Source organism: Anthonomus grandis, chromosome 8, assembly GCF_022605725.1.
Source record: "Anthonomus grandis grandis chromosome 8, icAntGran1.3, whole genome shotgun sequence".
In the NCBI taxonomy this organism is placed as follows: domain Eukaryota; kingdom Metazoa; phylum Arthropoda; class Insecta; order Coleoptera; family Curculionidae; genus Anthonomus; species Anthonomus grandis.
In genome coordinates, this window is record NC_065553.1 from 2,905,830 (window position 1) to 2,918,325 (window position 12,496).

At 36.2% G+C, this 12,496-nt stretch overlaps 1 protein-coding gene and 1 long non-coding RNA gene across 3 annotated transcripts in view; both read right to left on the reverse strand.

Moving 5' to 3' along the window:
- The window catches only part of LOC126739895 (synaptogenesis protein syg-2), a 478,733-nt gene that overhangs the window by 335,895 nt on the left and 130,342 nt on the right, over positions 1-12,496 (reverse strand). The gene's annotated exons all lie outside the window — the stretch shown is intronic.
- LOC126739899 (uncharacterized) lies at positions 1,613-10,787 on the reverse strand. Its single transcript, XR_007661727.1, has 2 exons — positions 10,647-10,787; positions 1,613-1,704 (listed from the first exon to the last, which is right to left on the reverse strand). It is a non-coding gene; the product is annotated as an uncharacterized LOC126739899 (long non-coding RNA).

A 12,496-nucleotide genomic window follows, 5' to 3' on the forward strand; every position in this document is an offset into this window, starting at 1 on the left:
AAAAAATAAATCTCCGTGACCTATCCAAAATATTTTGTGTTTATTAGGTTTGAAGAGCTTATTTTAGTGTCTACACTAGATAAAAAAAAAGCAATACACAATATATAATAGAGATTAAAAAGATAAGCAATAAAAATACAACATAAATATTATACATATAAGCCTAGGCTTCCACGTCAGCCCTCGAAGATGAATTGAAGGTTTTCTATGATAACCTAAATAAAGACTTAAACATATCCTACTCATTGCACCTTACTAATAAGCGATTTAAGTACCAAGACAAAACAAGTCGGAAAATCCCTAAAAAGACAATTTTGAATATGGGGATAAAAACGAAAGAGTAGTAGTTGTAGGCTTCTTAGTTTTATACACGAAAATGAGTTTGTTCTTAGATAAAAACAAAAATGGACATGGATTAGCCCAGATGGAAGTACAAAAAACGAGATAGATTTTGTTACATGCAATCGACAATAAAGAAATAGTCATGACGTAAGCGTCTTAAAAAACTTTTCCATAAAAAGCAACCACAGGATGGTAAGATCAAAAATAACCATCTAATGTATCATTCCTCTACGGAATTGTGCTTAAAATGACATGCCGGGTAGATACAGTGCTTGTTTCCGTTTAAATATTCGCTCTACAAGTTGCAAAACGTCATCTACACATTGTCTCCCAGATGGCGTTATCGTTTAAAATGTCTATGACCGTCAGCTCGTGTTTGGCTGTTGTGTGCATTTATTGTTTTTTGTTGTGTTTGAATAATTTGACATAAGCTGTCATTAATGTGCTTTATGAATACTGGAAAATAATAACCTTAAAGTTTTAAGGCAGTAAGGGCTGTCAATATTTGCTAGTTCGTAGGGTAAGATGACATATCGTCACCGTCATATGAAAATTGCGTAACTCCACACTTTTCAGAAATTGTGATTTGGGCGTCATCTAATGAATTATTTCATTAACTACAATTTGGTGTAATTAGATTGAGTTTTCATTCATAGATGGAGCCGCCACAGCAGCAAATGAAATGTGCTTAAGTCCAGCGGTTTTTATTTTAGTTTGAATTTTGCGGAGTCCGTGCGTTTCGTGCTATATGGACGTGTGGATTGCAGTGTTTGTTGTTTCCGCCGTTTGTTTTTAAATTACTTAATCATTTTAAGAAATAATTAATAAACTATTTTTCTACAGAATTTAGGTAAGTACAGAAATATAAAATAATATTTAAATTCAGTTTTATCTTATGTTAACTTATTAGTTTTATGCTGTCTATTTTTGCGGGGAGTTAGACAATTTTCATATTAAATTAAATTGGAGTTACGCATATCTCATACAATAAATATATACAATATAACAATAAAAGTAATATCAAAACTTAAATCATTGTCATTGTAATTATTGCTATTCATGTATCTTAATAATTTAATTTGTTTTTTAAGCTTTGGGCTTAATATTAATGATTAATAAGATTTTATGCTTGTCTATAAATATTAAAATTGTGATTTAGTAGGTACTGTTAAAAATTGGGTTAAAATTATGTTACAGGTTTAATCTCCAACAGATATATTAATTGATTTATTAATTTTTTTTACCAAGATAAAGTAAATCGCAACCATAGTTTCATAAAATAATTTATTTAAAAATCATACATAAATATACATACTACACAGATATGATACCGTTAAGATGGTCCCTCCTAACATACCCGATCTGAAACGCAAGGAAAACCATTATTGGATGAGGAAAGTAAATAATGATATGGGATATTGTTTCATTGTTTTGTTGATTGAATAGAATTAAGAACTGTCATTGATTTTGCATTGATTTTACCTTGCAGGTCAATTTGGCCTATTTTAGATTTTAATGAATACTGAGCACATATTAACTAATTGTTTATTTTGTTCAAATCATAAGGATCAATAGTGATAAGAATGTTAATGTCAATCTGGTCTGTCAGTTTTTTTTTTTGTAAATTATTGTTGCTAAACCATGGCCTCAAGTTATAGATTGCTCCATAGTTGCAAATTACTTAAACCAATGTTGGTACCAGATAGTACCCAGTAGTTAAACCCAGCATGTCAACACCTAGGTACTTGACAGATAAATGCATTCCTTAAAATTTGGAGGGAACCGACAATCCTATTTTTAATAGATTCATTCTTTATCTGGTTCTAGAGTATGACAGATAGTTTCGCTTAATGCGGATGTGAAAAGGTAGACTCTATCTTGGCCTAATTTTTTTTTGTAGTTACTAGTATGTGCTAGGATAGCTTAATTGCTGATTTTCTAAGTAGGCCTAAGAGTTTATAGGGCTCCTTGTTTTTGTTGTGTTAAATAAACCCCAGAAAAGGCCACATTCCATCTTCGGTAAGTTAGCACATGTTACATGCCTAAGTCATTTTCCTATTTTTTTCATCTAATTAATTTCTTATTTGCATGCTTTTCGGTTCAACTCAAAAGAACATCAATCCAACTTTTTAGAGAGCAATTTTATAAAATTTAACTTACTTACCCACACAAAAATGACATAAAATTGACAGCCATGTCGAACCTCATGTGTGGTCCCCATTTTTAGGCCTTCCTGTACCTTTCTGCTTATCCTCTGCTTCTGCTTTTGCTGCATTTTTATTGTTACTGCTTCCACCTCACTTGCTACTCCACGTGTTACCACATCAAGTCGCTTGGATCATCACCTCCGGAACCTGCATTCCTTCCAATCGGCTACACCTAATACCGATTGCCTTTCACTACCTGCTAGACATTCTGGAAGCATCCTAACTGGTCGATCTGCTGCTGCCTCTTTTGACCCAAACGTATAGCTGCCAACAAAGGAGCCCCATTCAGATCAGGTGGGCCCTGCTACCAGTCGGAGAGACTCAGAATTTCAGGTAGCCCCTTTTTCTTTTTGGCTTGGTTTCTTCAGGTATTGATTTATCGGTTCGTCGCAATTTATAGATTATTTTTTTTTTTGAATTAATATGTAGAAATGATCGCAGATTTTAAATTCAATTTAGCAAAATTGTTTATATAACCACCATCACTGATTTGGTTTGAAATTGGGAACTGAGTATATACGTATATGCGAGGTATTATCAGATGTACAATTGAATATGTATTAAGTGCTAAATTTTACTTTATTTTCTTTCTCATAATTTTAAATTTCATAATTATAACTTAAGTATTAGAGCATTACTGTCTTTGTATTTATTTTTTTTGAATTGAGGTTATAGATTAAATTAGTTGTCAATTATGACATTGATTTATCTTTCAATACTAAAGCTGGGCTTAACGATATAAAGCTACGTTTTCTTTGCGTGCCCTAATAAAGGCTAATAATCATAACCCTGGAACCCACATTTAGGCATTGTGCGAGAAACAGTGCAATAAATTTGGCGCCTAACGTGTCAGTTCATGCTTTACCAATTTTTTTTTCTAATAACTTTTGATTATATTAAACATTAGCAGTTAATTTTGATTAGTTGTTTTAGAAGGTTGACTTTACCATTCTTATTTTTTTGACGTTTTCATCAGTTCAGTGTTTCTTCTCATTTAAAAAAAAAAAGAGAATTATCAAATTTTATTTAGGTTGGTGACCAATTACCAAAAACCAAAGAAATATCTTCAGGTGTTGTAGGGAAGGATAAATGATTCAAGTGTTATAGGATTACAGGGTGGTGTGAAGGTGAAAAAAGAAAGGGAAAGGAAAAAGAAGGAAAAGGGAAGAAAAGGAAAAGCATTTTTTTTTAAATTCTTGAATAGAGGTATTGTCAAGTTTTTGAATATTTTGTTTTTTTTTTTTTTTAATATTTTTTTTCTTTGTTTTTTTTTTAAATCTGTTCATGCGCAGTACTGTAGTAAGTGTGTATAATAAGCTTATTTACTGGTATTACCTTTGATTGATTTTTAAGATTTCTTTTGGTTTTTTTTTAAATTTATTTATTTATTTTTTTTGAAGTACCTGACTATTCTTACTTCTTATTAGTAGGTCTGAATGATAAATATAACTATAGTCTTAACTGCTCTTATACGTAGTGTATTTGCTGTTGGACTTTGTTTCCTTTTTTTTTTAATTTTTTTTTTCTTAGGAAAGGGTGGGGGTGTCCTTTGGATACTTAATCATATTTTCCTTTTAATTTTTTTTTAGATTATTTATTTAATTAACGTTATTAAATTATATATAATATATCTATAAATATATATATATTTTTTGTCCCTCTATTTTGACATTTGAAATGGATGTTAATTATCTAGGTGGTGAGGAACTAAAATATGAGTTACACATTCGAGGTCTCCCATTAACCGGTTCTTTCGCTCAAAAACGGACCAGTCTTCGTGAGTCCTTGCGGTTGGAACGAGAGAAACACATTGATCCTCCTAGTTCCACTGCCTTCGACACAGATAGTGAGCTTTGCCTTTGTCGCAGTAAATTAATATCTATTGAACGGGATATTAAGACTCTCGGAAAGGATTATTGTGATGGAGAATCCAAACGGATTAATACCCTCTTGTTGCATTTGTACCAGCGTATCAATCGAGTCCATGCTGTGTCAGAAGTAGAGTCGGTTTTAAAAAATGAGATTGTAAGTTCATGCACTAAACTTTTTGGTGATCTTAATCTTGCTTCTCAAGGTATCATGCCTTCTTGCTCTTATGCCAACAAACCACCAGCTATTACCGTAACAGGAGCCACTCCATCTCACGAATCCCATGAATCCTTAAATACAGGAGACAACTTAGTAGTTTCAAATGACTTAATTGTTTTGAGTGATGAGGAATCTACACCTGTTGAAGAACTTGAAGCGGAACGTGTTAATTCCAATGTTGCTGCCGCATCGACTTCACAATGCGAGGTTGCAGAGCAGTCGAACAATTTGAATAATTTCCACTCTGGTACTTCTACGTCCTTTGCACATTCAGCTATTAATAGGGAGTTGCCTCAGATTGAATCTCATAGCGATGCAGTACCCTATGGGACTACTTCCAATCCGTCTTTGACACAACAGTCTAGACCTCCACTCCAGGATTTATTGGAGCTTGCTCAAAGCAGTTGTCCTTATTTTAATCCTCAGCAGAGAACGTCAAGTACATCTGAGTCAAGACCTTCCTATGGTCGTTTCATGCAGCGCGACGGATCCAGAGTCTTTCAGTCTTCCGGAAATGAACTTAATGCAAAGTCCTCAATATCTTCGAATCCTATATCACAACCTCCTGTAAGTCAAATTAACTGTTATCCAGTGAGTTCAGCAAATGAGTCTCAATCAATGCGTCGTCAATCACAGGTTCGTTTTGGACCCCCCGTGGTTCATGCATCTCCTCCAGCAAACTCTACTGCTCATGGAGACAACTTGTCCCAGTCCATACCAATCAACGACTTAGTTCGTCATTTGGAAGAAGTCAATTTTTCTCCGACGGACACATCGAATCGAACTTACGGGCGTGAGCCGAGACAACTATCGCATCCCTCATACCATACACATGATGTGTTTCGATGGAATATTAAGTTTAATGGACAGACTAGTGTTAACGACTTTCTAGAGAGAGTTGAGGAAATACGTTTATCTCGAGGTGTACTTAAGGAGCAGTTACTCCGGTCTGCACCAGAGTTGTTTACTGGCGATGCCCTTCTTTGGTATCGTACCAATAAATTTGCCAGTTGGGATGATTTAGTAACTAAATTGAAAGATTCCTTTCGGCCTTATGACTATGAATATGGTTTGTGGGATGAAATACGTAGGCGCACCCAAGGATCACAAGAACGCGTCCTTACGTTTATTGTCGCAATGGAGAGTCTATTTCGAAAACTTTCAGAAAGTCCCTCCGAATCAGTCAAACTTAATCTTATTCGTCGAAATTTACTTCCTTATATTCAAAGTAGGCTTGCTACCCATGAAATCCATGATCTTCACGAGTTGACTAGGTTAAGTCGAGCAATTGAAGAGACCGAAGCCAGAGTGCAGAGATTTGTCCCACCCCCCACAAACATTAGACAGCTATTAGAACCTGAACTTGCCTACAGAAAACCCAGTCATCACGTAGCGTCAATTGAGTCTTATTCAGAGCCTAGTGATGTTAAGCCAATTATTCCTAATAATCATTCGGCTTTTTCAACTTCTATAGATGCAGTTTCTTCTGTTGTAACCTGCTGGAATTGCGGTGACAGCGGACATCGTTTTCGTAAATGTTCTAAGCCCAAAACGTTCTTTTGTTTCCGATGCGGAAAGAGAGACGTTAGTGCAAAGACTTGTCCAACGTGCTCAAAAAACGAGGCATCGGCAAGAGCATAGGCCGTCCCTCTTGCCTATCTTTTGAATCACAATCGGCTATTAGTCTATCCAAACATGTTCGTACTTCTGCCGTCCTTGATTTCGTCTTGGCACATGCCAAAGGTGATGAGCGTCCTTATCTGCACATAGACATTTTTGGAAAATCACTATTAGGTTTACTTGATAGTGGAGCATCTCGAACTATTATTGGTTCTGCCGGATGGTCTGTTTTGTCTACTTATTGCACCCTTAAACAATCTGGGGCCACTGAGTGCACTGTAGCCAATGGACAACAATGTTCAATAAAAGGAGTTGTGACCTTACCTATGAGGCTTCGCACTCGCGTAGTCCTTATGGATGTTTTGGTTGTTCCCTCCCTACCCCATTCCTTGATCTTAGGTATTGATTTTTGGACTCGTATGGGGATCATACCTGACCTTAACACTGGGGAGTGGCATTTCAAAGATGTTGCTCCATACTACTGTCACGAAACTGCCGCAATTCAATCCGTTGATACTCTGACTCCAACACAAAAAGGAACTCTCGATCGACTTATCGAGGATGTCTTTTCCAACATGAGTTCAACATTGGGTTGTACCAATTTGGTCAAGCTAGAAATCAGGACAAATTCAGCACCTATCAAACAGCGCTATTATCCTCTTTCCCGTGCCCTTCAAAAGGATGTCAATACTGAATTGGAACAAATGATTGCCAATGGTATTGTGGAACCATCTATTTCACCCTGGTCATCTCCAATAGTAATGGTTAAGAAAAAAACTGGCGAATGGCGTTTTTGTGTCGATTATCGCGCTTTAAATCGTGTGACCATCAAAGACAGTTATCCCATACCTTTTGTTTCTGCCACTTTAGATAAATTAAGAGATGCCAAGTTCCTTAGTACGTTGGATATTAAGTCCGCGTATTGGCAAATACCTATTGCACCAGAATCTCGCCCTCTTACTGCATTTACAGTCCCTACTAGAGGACTTTTCCAATTTACCCGTATGCCCTTTGGGTTGACTAATGCCCCTGCAGTGTGGCAAAGACTGATCGATTCTGTTATTGGTGTTGACTTGGAGCCATACGTCTTCGTCTATCTTGACGACGTAATCATTTCCACCCCGTCGTTCGAGGAACATATTCGTGTTTTACGTGAGGTCATACAGAGGATCGTTAAGGCAGGTCTAACTCTTAACAGAGAGAAGTGTACCTTTTGTAAACCCGAGTTAAAATATTTGGGGTACATTGTTAATTCTTCCGGTCTACTAGTGGACCCCGATAAGATTGAGGCTATTCTGCGTATACCAACCCCCAAGACTGTTACTGATATTAGAAGAATTGTTGGACTCGCATCTTGGTATCGGAGGTTTGTCCCTAATTTTTCCACGATAGTATCTCCCTTGACCGCATTGACCATGAAGAACGTAAAGTTTGTGTGGAGTCCTGAATGTGAAAATGCTTTTAATACTATTAAAGAGAAACTGGTCAGCGCACCGGTTTTATCATGTCCAGATTTTGATCTTCCTTTTATTATCCAATGTGACGCTTCCGATTTTGGACTTGGAGCTGTCCTTTATCAGGTTCAAGGTGACGAAGAGCACGCTATTTGTTTCCTAAGTAGGTCTCTTACCAAAAACGAGCGTCGGTATAGCACAACAGAAAAGGAATGTTTGGCTGTCATTTTCGCCATCGAAAAACTCAGACCATATGTGGAAGGTAGCCATTTTACAGTGGTAACTGACCACTATAGTCTGAAGTGGCTTAATTCAATCAAAGATCCTGTTGGTCGCATTGCTCGATGGGCTGTAAGGCTACAACAGTACGATTTTGACATAGTTCATCGTAAGGGTAAAGACAACATCGTCCCCGATGCATTATCTCGTTCGGTACCAGTGGTAGATGAGGTAGCACCTCTGAATGACATGTCAACGAACGATTCTTCTTTCCTGATCGACAAGTGGTATTCCCGCGTGCTAAAACGCGTTAAAGAGCAACCATCTAAGTACCCACTATGGTGGATTTCTAATAATAAGCTCTATAAGCGCACTAAGTCAAAATACCCCGCTTTAGATAATCCTGACGATGCTTGGTTGCAGATTGTACCACGAAATCAACGATCTGATATCATAAAGGCACATCACGATCCTCCCACCTGTGGTCATCTTGGAGTGTTTAAGACTCTTTCCCGTATTTCACAGAAATATTACTGGCCAAATATGAAGTGTGACGTAGCTAGGTATATTGCCCGATGTCACACTTGCTTAAGGACTAAACCTCTTCAAAAAGTCTCTTCTGGCCACCTTCTTAGTCCACAACCAACCCTGACTAGACCTTGGCAAATCCTCAGTGTAGACCTTGTGGGTCCCTTGCCTCGTTCTCGTTCTGGATATTCCTTCGTATTGTCAGTATATGATTTGTTCAGTAAGTATCCTCTCTTCTTTCCTTTACGAGTGGCTACCGCCAGCAGTATATTAAAATGGCTCGAGGACCATGTACTTTTGGTTTACGGAATCCCTGATAGAATCATTGCCGACAATGGACCTCAGTTTCGTAGTGGGGCTTTCCAAAATAAAATGCAAGAGTATGGTATCCAAATACGTTATACTGCTAATTACCACCCGCAGGCTAACCCTGTAGAGCGTGTCCACCGTGTTCTAAAAACCATAATCTCAAGCTATGTTGATGAGGATCATAGGACGTGGGATCTAATTTTGGCTAAGGCAGGTTGTGCAATCCGATCAGCAAGACACGAAGTTACGGGTCTAACCCCAAACTTTGTAATTTTTGGTAGAGAACTTCGATTTCTGTGTCCCACCCCAACTTTAATTTCTCCATCTAACCCTAATGATTCCGATCCAACTTTGCGATCGAAAACATTGGAAAAGGTATTTGTCGATGTTCAGAAAAGACTGAAAAGGGCTTGCGAGCAACGTAGTAGGCGTTATAACTTACGGCATCGCGATGAGCGTTTTCAACTTGGTCAGGAGGTATGGCAGAGAAATTATGTTATCTCTAATGCTGCCAAAAACTTTACTTCAAAGTTCGCGCCTAAATATCTTGGGCCCTACAAGATCAGCAAAATTCTCTCTCCATGGTCCTACGAAGTTTCGGACTTGACAGGCCGCTGTCGTGGAGTTTGGCATGCTAAAGATTTAAAGGCACATCCACCTGATAATAACGTTCAAGATCAAATCTAATGTTAGTATCTAAGTTATAAGTCAGCGTAAATTAATTATTATAATAGATTCGTTTCTTTGTAGTTATTTTGAGGGTTCTTATAATGTTGTATTATATTAAGTATTTTCAAGTTAGGATTTCTTTTATTAGTTATTTAGTTAGATTAGTTTTTCTTTATTAGGGATTGAATTTCCATTGCAAGTTTCAGGTAAACTTCCTTTTCAGGAAGGAGGGGTGTGTTACAGGTTTAATCTCCAACAGATATATTAATTGATTTATTAATTTTTTTTACCAAGATAAAGTAAATCGCAACCATAGTTTCATAAAATAATTTATTTAAAAATCATACATAAATATACATACTACACAGATATGATACCGTTAAGATGGTCCCTCCTAACATACCCGATCTGAAACGCAAGGAAAACCATTATTGGATGAGGAAAGTAAATAATGATATGGGATATTGTTTCATTGTTTTGTTGATTGAATAGAATTAAGAACTGTCATTGATTTTGCATTGATTTTACCTTGCAGGTCAATTTGGCCTATTTTAGATTTTAATGAATACTGAGCACATATTAACTAATTGTTTATTTTGTTCAAATCATAAGGATCAATAGTGATAAGAATGTTAATGTCAATCTGGTCTGTCAGTTTTTTTTTTTGTAAATTATTGTTGCTAAACCATGGCCTCAAGTTATAGATTGCTCCATAGTTGCAAATTACTTAAACCAATGTTGGTACCAGATAGTACCCAGTAGTTAAACCCAGCATGTCAACACCTAGGTACTTGACAGATAAATGCATTCCTTAAAATTTGGAGGGAACCGACAATCCTATTTTTAATAGATTCATTCTTTATCTGGTTCTAGAGTATGACAGATAGTTTCGCTTAATGCGGATGTGAAAAGGTAGACTCTATCTTGGCCTAATTTTTTTTTGTAGTTACTAGTATGTGCTAGGATAGCTTAATTGCTGATTTTCTAAGTAGGCCTAAGAGTTTATAGGGCTCCTTGTTTTTGTTGTGTTAAATAAACCCCAGAAAAGGCCACATTCCATCTTCGGTAAGTTAGCACATGTTACATGCCTAAGTCATTTTCCTATTTTTTTCATCTAATTAATTTCTTATTTGCATGCTTTTCGGTTCAACTCAAAAGAACATCAATCCAACTTTTTAGAGAGCAATTTTATAAAATTTAACTTACTTACCCACACAAAAATGACATAAAATTGACAGCCATGTCGAACCTCATGTGTGGTCCCCATTTTTAGGCCTTCCTGTACCTTTCTGCTTATCCTCTGCTTCTGCTTTTGCTGCATTTTTATTGTTACTGCTTCCACCTCACTTGCTACTCCACGTGTTACCACATCAAGTCGCTTGGATCATCACCTCCGGAACCTGCATTCCTTCCAATCGGCTACACCTAATACCGATTGCCTTTCACTACCTGCTAGACATTCTGGAAGCATCCTAACTGGTCGATCTGCTGCTGCCTCTTTTGACCCAAACGTATAGCTGCCAACAAAGGAGCCCCATTCAGATCAGGTGGGCCCTGCTACCAGTCGGAGAGACTCAGAATTTCAGGTAGCCCCTTTTTCTTTTTGGCTTGGTTTCTTCAGGTATTGATTTATCGGTTCGTCGCAATTTATAGATTATTTTTTTTTTTGAATTAATATGTAGAAATGATCGCAGATTTTAAATTCAATTTAGCAAAATTGTTTATATAACCACCATCACTGATTTGGTTTGAAATTGGGAACTGAGTATATACGTATATGCGAGGTATTATCAGATGTACAATTGAATATGTATTAAGTGCTAAATTTTACTTTATTTTCTTTCTCATAATTTTAAATTTCATAATTATAACTTAAGTATTAGAGCATTACTGTCTTTGTATTTATTTTTTTTGAATTGAGGTTATAGATTAAATTAGTTGTCAATTATGACATTGATTTATCTTTCAATACTAAAGCTGGGCTTAACGATATAAAGCTACGTTTTCTTTGCGTGCCCTAATAAAGGCTAATAATCATAACCCTGGAACCCACATTTAGGCATTGTGCGAGAAACAGTGCAATAATTACAAGAAAGGATATTTGGTTGTAAAATTATGGTTTAACTATTTTAGAACAGTAATTCAACACAAAATCATTTAACTGTTTTAGCAGCGATACTGGGACTTATCCATGTTTATAAATTAGTACACAACTTCCCTGTATTAACTAAAGATTGACTATAACAGATAGTATAGTTTTCTTTGTGCTTTAAAATCTAGAATTTCATAAGTTTTTTTATCTTTTTTAGAATGAATCGAACTTCAAGAAGCTTTAAAATTTTAAGCAAAGTTCTTAACGAAAGTCAAGCCAAAAATTCTACTAGCGTAAGTGATGAGCCTGAAAACGTCGAGTTTGATAATGCTAAATACCACGATCATGCCGAACTATCCCTTGCCATAAAGAATTTAGAAAACGAGTGCTTTCACGCTAAAGTAGCCATAAATAATTAGAAAATTGATCCAAACTTATCGAATGAAGATTTTGTTACGAAACTTATAAATCTTAATACCACCGAAGATTTGGATGCACTAACAGACATAGATTGCTTAAATAACGTAACGTTAATCGAAAAACAAGGAGCGGAACATTCTGAAAATGAATCTTCAAGTGGTAATAACAATAATCATAGTAATATTTTAGGTTTACAATCGGATCAAGGACAAGAAAATATTGATATTGAAAGTTCGGATCAGGAATTGGTTGAATCTGAAATTGGGCCCGAAGAAAATTTCCAAAATAATGAAGTCACATCAGAAAGTGAAGGTAGTAGCATCAATATAACAAATAAAAAACGAAAACGTAGGCCAAACAGACTCAGCAACAGTAACGAGTGGGAGTATAATAGCAACAAGAAGAAAAGAGAAAAGGGAGATAAGTATTTGGGGTGAAAAGACAATAAATTTGTGGTGAATAAAAGTGAAAGAAAAATTAAAGATCGTTGTACCTGCTCAAAAGGACGAAAAAATGGTTTTGAATGCTATAAAATTAAAGAAGAGGAA